Genomic DNA, 12,608 nt, shown 5'->3' with positions numbered 1-12,608 from the left:
TAAAATCTGCACAGCCATTGGGCCCTTGAGCAAGGCCCTTAGCCCTGCATTGCTCCAGGGGAGGATTGTTTCCTGCTTAGTCTAATCAACTGCATGTCACTCAGGATAAGAGCGTCTGCCAAATGCCAATAATGTAATGTAATGTAATTTGAAGAGCTATCAGCTGACAGGAACAAAGAGTTAGAAGCATAACATTGAGTTTCAGTTAAAACGTTTAAATTCTGTATAGTAACATGCAAATAAGTGGCTTTTGCGGGAAAACTCCCAGCTTCGCCTTCTGGCCGACACTGGACACAGTAATGAAAAGTCGTCGGAAGAGGTTTTCCTTCCCATTCCTTAGAGAGAGAGTATGCAGTGTGTTGACAGTTGAGGTTGAAATACTTGTGCGAATAAATCGATATTTCCCCGCGATAAAAAGCGTCCCTCGCCTCCTTCGACTGTGGGCCACCCCAGAAGGCGAACCTACGTCAAGCCGTGTAGAGGCCGTTCCACCTGAGTCATTTTTATCGCCATGCCGTGAATTATTTATGAGACCCTTTATACCCAGTCCCTTCGCACTGAGACTGCATTGGGCGCATGTCTAATCACATTCAATGCAGAGAATATCACTCAAAAATGGTTTTCCTTCCTTTTCCGTTGGCCAGACATGTTTATACACTCCATTCTCTGTACTTTAAACATGTGCGCAGTCTGCCAAGGTTTTTTTCTTTACCCCAGGATTACAGACACCCCTGTAATATTTACAGACGGGGCTCGTTGGTGCAATGTGCTTAGAGAGTTGGGGAGCGTGAACACGAGCGCGCATTTCCTTTGAAATGTGTGCAAACAGCTGCTGCTTCCCCCAGCCAAGCTTCGCAGTCACTGCTTAGCGTAGCAGGTACATGCTTAACCCGTTAATGTCCTCAGTGGAAGTTTTGAAATCGGCACACGTGTCAAGCTAGCTGAGCACAAATCTATTTCAATTGTATGAGGCTGCTGCATAGGTTTTTTTTACTACTTTTTAGTCATTAGCCACATTGGGATTCTTTCTACACCAAACTGTGTGATCTCTTTGGTCATTTTCTTAACATACAGTCTTTAGTCAAATATGGGTCAACTTGGAGGAGGAGACTTTGTGACAGCTCCCTCTCTGGCCAATGGCGTAGGCAGTAATGTTTAGCCTGACGTCCCCAGCGGCCAATTAGATGCTGTGGGTGTGTGCCATTGTACTGTGTAGAGATACTTTTATTAGAGATACGTCAACAGGAGCAGATACCATGGAGGATGGCTTAACGTCACTGGGGAAACCTAGTGGCTAAAGTGCTTGACTGGGACCCAGAAGGTTGGTGCGCCAAGCCTCAGCGTAGCCATAATAAGATCAGTGCAGCTGTTGGGCCTTTGAACAAGGCCCTTAACCCGACATTACTCCAGGGCGGATTGGCCTCTGCTTAGTGGAATCAACTGTAAATCACTTTGGATAAAAAGTGTCAGCTAAATAACTGTAATGTAATGCCATTCAGTTGCGCTAGCAAAGCATTTTATGACATCGCTTGCAGCTCCTGACTCTGGTCCTAACTCAGATAAAATGAGATGCCATCCAGTATGTGTCCTCTGTCTTCTACAGTGAAATGTTTTGGTGGCAAAAGTGAAACATCATGTTTTAGCTGGATAAATATTTGTTGTCACTCCTGATTATTCACCAGACGTTGGGGCAGACATGTACACGTATGAAGAATACAAAATGGGAAGAAAGGATTGACAACTGTTGTTTACATAGTGTTTATGGAGCACCCTGAACAAAGTTCCTGGTTGACAGTAACAAGCGGGGCCATTTCACAAGGAATGGAATGTTTGCTAACTGTTGCTAACATTAATTTCTATGAACGTTACAGTTAATGCTATCTCCTGACATATCTCTAATCAGAGTATCTCTGCTACAAACAATTACTTAAAGCCCTGCAGTGCTAGCACGCACTGTTCTGGAATATTCCAAACCAGACTGTAGACCACTGGTATTGAGTGCTTTCTAAGCCATGGGATCAGCACGTTTTTGGTTATTACTCAGCACTTATTTTATCAGTTAAAGCAGTGTATGACTGAACAGATTATCGAAACTACTTTTAATGTGAAAACAAGGTCCAGAGTGAACACTACCAATGAGTCATTTTATCAATTTTTTACTTTTATTTCATCTTCAGTATTGTGGCATTGTGTGTATTTTTATGTTTTTTATTTGTATTGCTGTAAGGCACTTTGTGCTGTATGCTCCAAAAGTGCTCTACAAATAAAGTTATTTTATTACTATTACAATACTACTATTTATTACTATTAATAATAATAATAATAATAATAATATTGTTTTTGTTAATTTGTTAATGTAATGGCTGGGGGTGATTTGCTACATTAGGGGCCTGTGGGGTGTGCATCAGTAGATGGTGCTGTAGTATAAAATCCATGGTAATGGAATCTCTGATTAATAAAATAGCAAGTTAACGGTGAAATCAGCTTCTGAACTGAAGTCAATTTGAGTGCCGTAATCAAAGTAGAGTGTGTGTGTGTGTGTGTGTGTGTGTACGGGCCTGTCTCAGTGCATTGCAGCTTCTCAGCCCCACGGATCTTTTGTGTGCACTGTGTGGGCGCAAGTACAAAAAAGAATCATCCCGCTCATGTTCAGTTGGAAGATTTATGTTGAACATTGTGCCATATAAAAAGAAAGAACTACTGTGGTAGAGAGTTTTGCCTAGAAACTGGTGGTTAAAAAAGCTAATACACAAGCTATTGACCAGCCATTTTAGAGTGTGGAGAAAAAACATCAAACTTGCAGCCTCAGAGGATAGCAAGCTATCGAGCTAACACAATTACAGTAGAAGAATGAATCATGTGGAATATCTGTTGTCAGCACTTTGCCATTTGAGAAATACTCAGGATTAAATATCCGGGACAACACAGACCTGACGATGCCTAAAATGTGAAATAATGTGTGCTCCAATGCCACCACACGTGTGCTCACAATGCCTATCAACTGTCAAGAGCAGCCTTGTTTTAATCTCACACATCACATTGTAATTTGCCCCCAAAATTAGGCAAATTACATTCAACTTCTACAGTGTGAGAGGCAGTAAACATGTTGTTTTAATATCTACAACCACAGTAATTACATTTTTTCAACTGAGTCTGCAGGGAGGGAGATATTTGCTCTCTGCAATCTTTCCCCTGCCCCACATACACATTGGATAAAATGTAACTGAAATATTCAGATTATTTTAAGACACAGTACACAACCACACATTCACTTGGGATGTCAAGATGTGAATTCAGATAGAAGACATAAATAACCATGTGCGATTTGCGAAATGACATTTAGTCACAAACCTACCACAATAAAACTATATATCTGCATGAGTACAGATGGGAACATATTGAAATAACAGTTAAGAATGAGAGGACAGAACTGACTTTTTTCCAGAATGAGTTCACATAAGAATATCACGTGGTTTTGCTTCAGAACTGCTTTGTCAGCATTCTTCCGAATTTAAACTTTCAGCAAAGTCATACAAATCAGTACTGTTATATGGACAAGCACCGGGTTATGTAACTGCTATGCAAGCTGTGTTCTTTCACTCAAAAACAGGGGTAGGCATACTAGGCAACCCTGGTCCTGGAGTGACATTTCTGGTTTTTGTTCCACCTGAGCTTGGTGATAAGAGTTTGATGGCTGATTAAAAGTCTGAGCCTGAATGGGGTGTCTCGGTGGCGCAGCCTGTAGAGCACTGACCGCATGCTCATTGCGAGCTGTGACGTCGGCGGTTCGAATCCGACCGTCCGACATTTGTCGCATGTCTTCCCCTCTCTCTCGCTCCCATTCTTCCTGTCTCTCTATACTATATACTATCCGATAAAGCTGAAAAAGGCCTAAAAAATATCTTTAAAAAAAAAGTCTGAGCCTGAATATTCTGAATGGCGAAACCCTCCCTACTCAGTTCAGTAATTGTGGCACAGTAAAGGGTGTATCATCGCCCAGTTCTCATTTTTACAGAATACTTCAATTGTGTCAGATTCGATTTTGGTCAAAAACTGCAGATAGATAAGATTTGGAATCTTTAAATACTTGTCGATCATTTAGCTATAAATCCATTATGCATCACAATGAGAAAATATTAAAATATAAAATCTAGCCGAGTCTGCTTGCATTTCTTGTTGGTCCTCCACGTTTTTCTTTGCGGGTGCATCAGCTGTAGCTTTGCAAATGGTGGTGATGAAAGTGATGTGAATATTAATTGCCCAATCCCAAACCCCACCCGCTCTAGCGACTTCAGTCAAAACATTCCACAATGTTTTACAATTAAGTCAGCTACCACAATAAATAATAGATTAACAGCTAGCCTTACTTCATGCTGTTGAACTTCTCATTAGGGTGTCCAGTCACAAGGTGCTTTGATAATGACAACATGCATTTCAATCGTGAATAAAAAGAACAACTTGAAAGAAATGTAACCTTTCAGTACATCTATAGCTAACATTAGTCACTGAACTTTTTGTGGTGAAAAGTCTCTGAAATTCCGTCTTGGTTTTCAGGCAAAAACCCAGCTACATTTGGTTGAAAAGTAGAGCTTTGCTAGATGACTCATGACACGTAGTTAGCCTGGCCATATCCTGGTAAAACCTGAGCTATATTGGGGTTATTGCCTTTGGAATATTAATTACTCTGTGTATGTCAAAACAGCTCTTAAGCTAGATATCCACGCCTATTGACGTCAAGCTTCTGACTTTTGCTCATTGAGTAACTCTAACTACCTACTGGTAAAGAGTATTCCTTAAAAATGAGTAACTCATTGAGTGTTGTATTATGAAGTTAGATGCCACTCTTGAATCTAAGGTTAGCTGATGTTAGCCAGCTTTTTTTTACACTTCAGTACTATACTTGTCATTAGCCTGTGCAGCAGAGCAAGTCAAAAACAAACCAATCCCTACTTTGAAATATCACTTTGAAACTGAGAAGTTATCAAACAAGCTGGGGCAAATACAGCAGCAACATGGAAAATTTAGAAAGTCAGCCTAAAGCACTAATCTAGTTAGTCTCTCCAATGTTAACCAGCTTTATTAACCAGTTAGCTGATGAGCTTATATAGGCTTATATTGTAGTTCTAGACAATCAAATAAGATAACGTTTTCAAGTGGCAGAAATTAGTAGATTAAATTAGTCTTTCAATTAAATAGTTATCTGTAACTTTTGGAGATGTTCTGAAGTTCAGTTGGTGATGAGCCTAGCCAAATTCACTGAAAATGTCTCTTGAAGTTGGAAAAAGGGAAAAAAACAATTCCTTCCACACGGCCGGGGTATCTTGTGTCACTATTGCAAGTCCACAGAGAGACATCTTTTTAATCTTTTTATCATTCAAAATTTGCTTATCAATACAATCACAATTCATTATAATCTTCCTAAATGTCATGATTGTCACAACCCTATTACTTGCTGCATTCACACTACTATATTTTTAAATTATTGCAACACAATGAATGCTATACCCTCCTCCTTCCATGGCTTTTCCGAAATAAATGCGTAAAAAAAAAAAACTTGACTCAGTAAATAAATGTAGACAATTTGTTCCATGTCCAGGAGCAAATGGGTAGGCTACGCTATTCAGAAACTTAATGGCCGACGCATTGAAGCTAATTGCTCGAAAATAGCTCTGTCAAAAGTATTTTGCACGTAAAATCAATCACTCTAATTGATTGCAATGGGCCTAGTGATGAATTAAGATGTTTAAGATGGGTGGGATGAAATATTGTTACTGATACAAAATCAAACAACTAATTTTTATTCAAAATACAGCGGTGTTGTCATATTCCAGTTTATTCTTTTTTGCTTGTTCCTGGCTTCTGCACACTCCTTTGCCGAGTTTCTCCAAATAAAACAGTTTTCTACACATCAATATACAAAAAATAATTGTTTATTTCAACAAACATAGACCAGTTAGCCAGCACAAATAATAATGTACAGCACATTAGGTGACATTTTATTGGGCAAAAACAACTGGTTTAATACTTAATCTAAAACTGATTATGGAGCATTACATCAAGTGTCTGATTCTTTAATTAGTATCTACTCGTTTTGACTCTGCATCTTTGAATTATTGTGTTGGTGTGCGTGCATCTTTTCGGACACTTAGGCAATTCACAACAAGACAACAAAAACAGTCATGTTTTTATACAGCAACAGCAAGATCAGTTACAATGTGATCACATGTTTCATACAGGGTTCTTTTTTTTCAGAACGTCTAGGCTATGATATAGGCGCCACAGTAACATTCAGCATCGAGTATCATTTGCACTATATGCATCGCTAGGTTACACAGATGTATAAAAACTGCTAACAATGTCATTTACATACATTCACTAATGCAGGTACACATTTGCACATTTTCCAGCACCATCAAGAGTCCAAGAAGCAGACATACTTGCAAATGTAGTGTTTGACAAAGAAATTGTACCAAATAAGCTTGGCGGTCTTTATGTCCTCGATGTAAGCACATATTTGTTTATGTGGCCATTCACACTTAAAAAATTAATGAACTAGTTCATATGAGTCAACTAACTTTAGACTGCTAGCTGTCGAAATAAGCTAACTACACTGTGAGAGAAAACAGTATTGTAAACGATATAATGGCGATTACAAGGTGCAAAGTCTCACATCACGGTAAACCCACCACTGAAATAATTCACTAAAGACTCTACAAATGTTGAAAATATTCTGACAGTGGTAGCTCTTGCTTTACAACGCTGCCACATTGTTTTTCCATGTTCAACTAAATAAAATACAGTATATATATGCTATATTTGCTCCCAACACAGCCCCAATGAATTCCCTATCAAGTCTTCTGGGAAGATTGCCCAAAAGAAGCAAGTATTTTTATGCTGCATACTATTCTGTTCAATTTTCCAGTTCAACTTCCGACCTCCAAGCGTTCCAGGAGAAGATTACTTTCAGAGATCATTTGCCCTAACTAATACGATTGGTAACATACAATATTTTGACATCAATTTACATGCAGAACTGATTTCATGCATTATTTCCGAAGAGCACCTCCAGGATTGCTGCCATTGGCTAGAGGGATTTTACAAGTAGGAACTCCAACTTTGTGTGACGTTCCATTGTTTTGACCATATGATTTGGTTGCCTTCATATTTTAGCCACAGTCTATGCTTTTAGAACATTGTTATCAGTGACTTACAGCCTTAACCAGTACTTTATAAACATTGTGGGTGTCCATTACAATGTCTGGTACAAGTGTACAACATGTAATTGAAAACGTGCAAATAATATCGCAAATAAATAGGTTTTCATTACACGTTAACTGCATTACCTGACATTTATTGATAAACAGTGTATAAACAATGTAGCTAGCTATCATGCAGGCGACCCCCTCGTGTCTGCCACACACATCTTTTAGTGTTGTATATTTAGCTAGCTGTACTTGGAACTGAATGACAGTCAGATATACAATGCTAAGGAAATTTAAGTTAGGCTTTTAAAAATGTTGAATTACATGGTGAGGAATGAAGGTGGCTGGTATCCACTGATGTGGGGGCAGTTTGTCAGTTTTCTCACTAATAGATAAATTGGTTACAACTGTTAATATTCTTATTATTACAGTAGTAGGAGGACATTATAATATTATGACTATATTTGCAATAATTGTAGTACTTCTACCGTGCAAAGCCTAGCATGATGTATCAGTAGAATTTGAGAACAGCTGCTGCACGCAGAAAAACGCCAACTACAGAATTATAGTCAAGTAAATGACAGAATGATCCCACCTCAGTGGTTGAAGAGAGGTTTTGTATCATACAGTGCAGTCTGTAAGTATTTGGACTGTGACACATTTGTTATTGTTTTCGCTTTGTCGCTTTCGCGTTGAACAAACGGTTTAAATAGAACAGTGACAATGAAGTTAAAATGCAGACTTTCAGCTGCACAGCACCCCACAAAATCCGCTTCTGTCCGTTAACTAGCCTATGACAAAAACGCAATAGTTCATAAGAATGTAGATTCTTAAAAGAAATAAACAATATCTGTGCGATGGTATCCCCTTTACCATGTCTGGTCAGAATTTGTCTGATTTTCTACTACTTTTTAAGTACAGTTCCATAAATACTTGAGCAGTCTCCTGTCTTGCTGCCGCAGTCTGGTGTCCTGCAGATCTAGGATGCCAGCTTCTGCTCTGCCTCAGTGACGGGATCTTTAGATTCGGACTAAACAAGGAAACTTGTTCCCTCATACAGTTTTGTACAAAATACAAAAATACAAATGCTCAATATATAAATGGCGTGCCATCATTCAGTTATACATTGCTGTGACTTATGGTTTCAAGATATACATTCACGAGTGTCATCCTTGGAGCATATACACACTATAATGCCTGTTATTTAATGGATGTTTTTCAGTGTTCTCTCTTATTTCTGTGTGATCTCCAATACAGAAACATTTCACTGCCTCCCTGTGATTCAGTAGCTCATTTGCACGTGTCTTTCCTGTTTTCTGAAGTGTTACATTAATTTCCAGCATCCAACTGTTCATATTCTATATACAGAACAGACAGAAACATGGACAACTGATTTTGGAGTCAGCCTAACAGAACAAGTCTTGTGTGAGGTCTCAGTGTTTTTGCCACTGAATGGGTTTTACCCAGGAATTAACTCGCTGGGGAAGCCGCTACTGCCCTTCAAGAGGCAAAAGTAGCAGCGGGCACACTGACCTGAGAGAACTGGGTCTGTCTGCCCCTGTTAAAGGTGTACCAGGGTGGTTGGTCACATTTTCTAGGTTTTTATATGCAATTTGCACAAGAGGGCATTGAAGAAACAAGATGGAAGTATTAAATATGTTCGTTCTTTAGTTTTGGAGAAGTAAGGGCTTTAAATTTATCGTCCTATTTTCAACCGGTTGAGAATGTTCTCCTCTTTGTGCGTCACACCAGGATAACCACTCCCCTATAACTCGTGACCCATAGTTTGCACCGCTGGCCTCCAGGAAAGTGGGGGCACGCCATAGGTAATTGACAGTTCCCATTACCACGCTCAGCTTGGGTATCCTTTTATAGTGGGGAATTTAGGCTTAGAAAAAAGTTTTTAAATACATTTAAATGACTGAATAATACTAAAAATATGCACATTTGTTTTATTGTTGCCTGAAGACAACTGGAAAGTGTCATATTCAAGCACCTTGTTACTCCTTTAACCTCATCCCTTGCCCCCTAGCCGTCATTACATTTTGGACTCAGATATCCTCAATTAAGAAAATTTGGAAAAAAATGCCTCATATTAGCTTAAAACAAAGTGTCATTTCAACGTGAAAAGTATAGTTTTTCCTTAGAAATCCATGTTGAATGACAGATATATGCACATTTTTTTCCGCATGATGTGTATTTGGAGAAATAAACCGTAGGACAAGTATTGAATTTAGAGGCGCTTTCTGTTTTTTTGTTACATTTTTAACTACATTCTGTGTGCACCATGAATAATTCCTCTCATATTTCATAGCCTTTGATACTTTTGTCTCTGGTGTGAGTTGCCACAGTTAAAAGGCTTTATTTAAGAGCAGTGCAAACAGGGAAAACACATTGGGTTAAAATGGTTAAGCTCCAGCATCCTGCTGTTCACATTCTCTACACAGAACAGGCACAAACATGGAGTCAGGCTCGCAGCGAAGTCTTTCCTGTGTGACGACTCAGTATTTCTGGCACTGAATCGGTTTTACCCGCGAATGAACTCGCTGATGCCCTTCAAGAGGCATAAGCAGCAGCGGACACACTGACCTGAGAGACCTGGACCTGTCTGCCCCTGTTAAAGTTCCCATAATGTGTATTTTCCACTGTCTTATCTTCGGTCCTAATATCCATAAGAAAGCGCTTGTGTGGGTTTAAGTAGAAAAAACTATCTCTATCCAGTTTTGCATTACATTTTCCAGCGCCTCTCGTGAGCTTTACCAAGAACAGGCTGTCTTAGCGGCTGTGTCTTTACGGATTGTGTGGATTTAGTTGGAGACTGTACGTTTTGATACTTTCACAGTGTTTTTCCAACACCTGAACTCCACCATACCCCACATAGCAAGGGAAGTCTTCCGCAATATCGGACCATTAAGTAGCGGTCATCCGCAGGTTCGGCTTCAGCTAACCGGGTCTTTGTTCTCTCCGCAGGTATGCGTCTTGCTTCATCCGCCCAGAGTCCGCGTGCACCAAAAAACCCCGGGCAAAGCAAAGCGCACATCTTCAGAACATCGTCACCTTACCCCTTCTACCGCCCCCACCAATGAGCACTGATAAAATAAAAAGCCAGCCGCACCATTCCCATCCTCATCGAACACAACCCTCAGGCCCCGATTAAATAACTCTCTTCATCCACCTCTACCCCCACCCCCTACCCCCTACCCCCTTCCCCCTACCACCCCTTCCTTTAATTTCCCTCTTCATTTTTATTTGGCTTTTTTTCTTTTTTTTTAATCTGTACATAACTCTGTTTCAAATCTTATAGTTTTGTACATGTAATTTTTATGGTGTGTTAAATTTTTTATATAATAAAAAGTGGGCTCATTCAAAATGCCATCTTCTTGTGTGTGTGTGTGTGTGTGTGTGTGTGCATGCACAGTAAGGGTTTCTATTCTTTCCGGACTATTCTAAAAGCCTTAGTCTATGCACAGAGAAATGCCTTATGGTAAATGCACAGGACAGCTGCTCTGAAGTGGGTTGGAAATGCTCCCAGTAGTAAGCAGAAATGAGGCACAATTCACCCCACTGCACTACACCTCCCAAACACAGATTGTCATTCATCATCACAAAGAAGTACCACTCCTGCTACCAAGCCTCTTTTAAGGAATCCTGTCATGGTTCCCTGCTCTGCTTTTTCTCCTAATCCTTTTGTAAAAAAAAACCCATCCAGATCACATATTCAACAATGGGGGGAATAAATCATCTTTTACATTCATGTTCTCGGTTTCCAACCAAATCTCTGCAGATGCCATGTGGTGTAGTCATAAAAAAAAAAAAACCACAAGGATCTGCCGTGTCAATCAAGACTAATAACTTATTTTTGATTTCAGGGCATTCTGACGTTTACCCTACTATACAATCTAATATGCCAGTTTAAAAATTGAGCTGGTCAAACTGGTTATAAGCTGCTATCACTCGATATGAGCTGGTCAACCAGTGTGGCCAAGTTGGTCATCATGCTGGTCTAGCTGGGTATGAGTTGGTCAAACAGCAAGTGCTGATAGTTTACCAGCTACCAGCTTTTTAAAAACATAACATCTTAATCTGGTCAAACCGTGTCAGGCTGGGAGCTGGTCTGGACTGGTCAACCAGCTAAACCATGTCGAGCTGGGGGCTGGTCTGAGCTATTTATTTTTTAGCAGGGTGAATAACTGCGTGCCACACATTCGACAGAGACTGAAGAAGTACAAGTTAAGGGTGTTGGGTAATTCTATGTGTTTCATCTTCAGAGGGAGACACTGAACAAGTATAATTTTCTCATGAGGAGCTGTCATAGAGCCGGGAGGAGGAGGTGTCAGAGGGGACCTATTAAGGCCTGAGGGACTCTGACTGAGGAAACACCTCCAAATAACTGCCAAATCCACTTCCCATGGGAGGGAGAACGAAATGATGAACTTCATTTTTTCCAACTTCCAGGTGATCCATGAGAGAGAGACAGAGAGCGAAACAGAGAGGGAGAGGGATAACGATCAGTTGCTCTCATAAGATAAGTTTTATTAATAATGAACAAGCTGCCAACCTATCAGCCAGCTAGGTGCCTGAATTAGCTATGCTACCTGTTCTATAATGCTAGCTCATTCCCCCTGTATGTAATCACAGAGTTTGTACTATATGGTAATGAAATCATCAAACGTAAACCTAATCCAGTATTTTTGTTGCAACTCTGCTTAGTTAGCATTGGCATGTTAGCCAGCAATTTTTGCACACCACTGTAGTAGTGGAGTAGTGCCGAACAGGAGGCAAGTTCACAGAGTAACATCTTTTAATTATAAAATTAACTGCTCTTCTTCTCTGGAGGAAAATGAAAAGCGTTCTTAAAGCGGTCTTACCCATAGCAGTGGTCATTATTCACAAATATTTTGCTGGAAGTGACCAATCAGAATCGACCATCCAATGTAATAAATGTTTTTATTACTAGTATAGCACTTTGGTTGATGGTAGTCATTTTAAATGTGTTTTTGAATTAAAAAGAGAGATGGAAAATCCAGGGGTTAGAAAGTAAAAGTCCTGCTGTGTTTCTTCCTCATATGAATTCGGCCAACTGATTTCACAAATTAGTTCCACCTCCTGGCTGAGGAATGTGGTGAATTAGCAAATGGAACAATGGAGGAATTTAACTTTCTGAAACTGGATTTTTCCACCTCTGCATATTACACACACATTTGGAAACTGAGCTTATTTGCAGTTAGTATGGATATTAACTGTGGAAAATACCAGAACACACATTTGAAGGTTAGACACATTGAATAATATGACTATTAATATGCCCATTAGGCTTGAAGAAGGCAGCACTGTTTTCAGGCCGGTTTGGAGAGCTGACCATTATGTTAGCACTGGAGACAGAATTCTATACCGCATTCCTTAAAA

General features: G+C 39.7%; 1 protein-coding gene across 3 annotated transcripts in view; it reads left to right on the top strand.

Annotated features, from left to right (window-relative positions):
* Positions 1 to 10,397, top strand: part of zgc:172282 (leucine-rich repeat and fibronectin type III domain-containing protein 1-like protein) — a 122,158-nt gene extending 111,761 nt beyond the window's left edge. For all 3 annotated transcript variants that reach the window (XM_061216161.1, XM_061216159.1, XM_061216160.1), the window contains one exon: positions 10,173 to 10,397. The gene's annotated coding sequence lies outside the window, so the exon portion shown is untranslated. The remainder of the gene's footprint in view (positions 1 to 10,172) is intronic.
* Positions 10,398 to 12,608: the final 2,211 nt, after the last annotated feature.

This window comes from Conger conger, chromosome 13 (genome assembly GCF_963514075.1).
Source record: "Conger conger chromosome 13, fConCon1.1, whole genome shotgun sequence".
Classification (NCBI taxonomy): Eukaryota; Metazoa; Chordata; class Actinopteri; order Anguilliformes; family Congridae; genus Conger; species Conger conger.
Note: the sequence above shows the minus strand (reverse complement) of the source record. Positions and strands in the feature narration are given on the sequence as shown.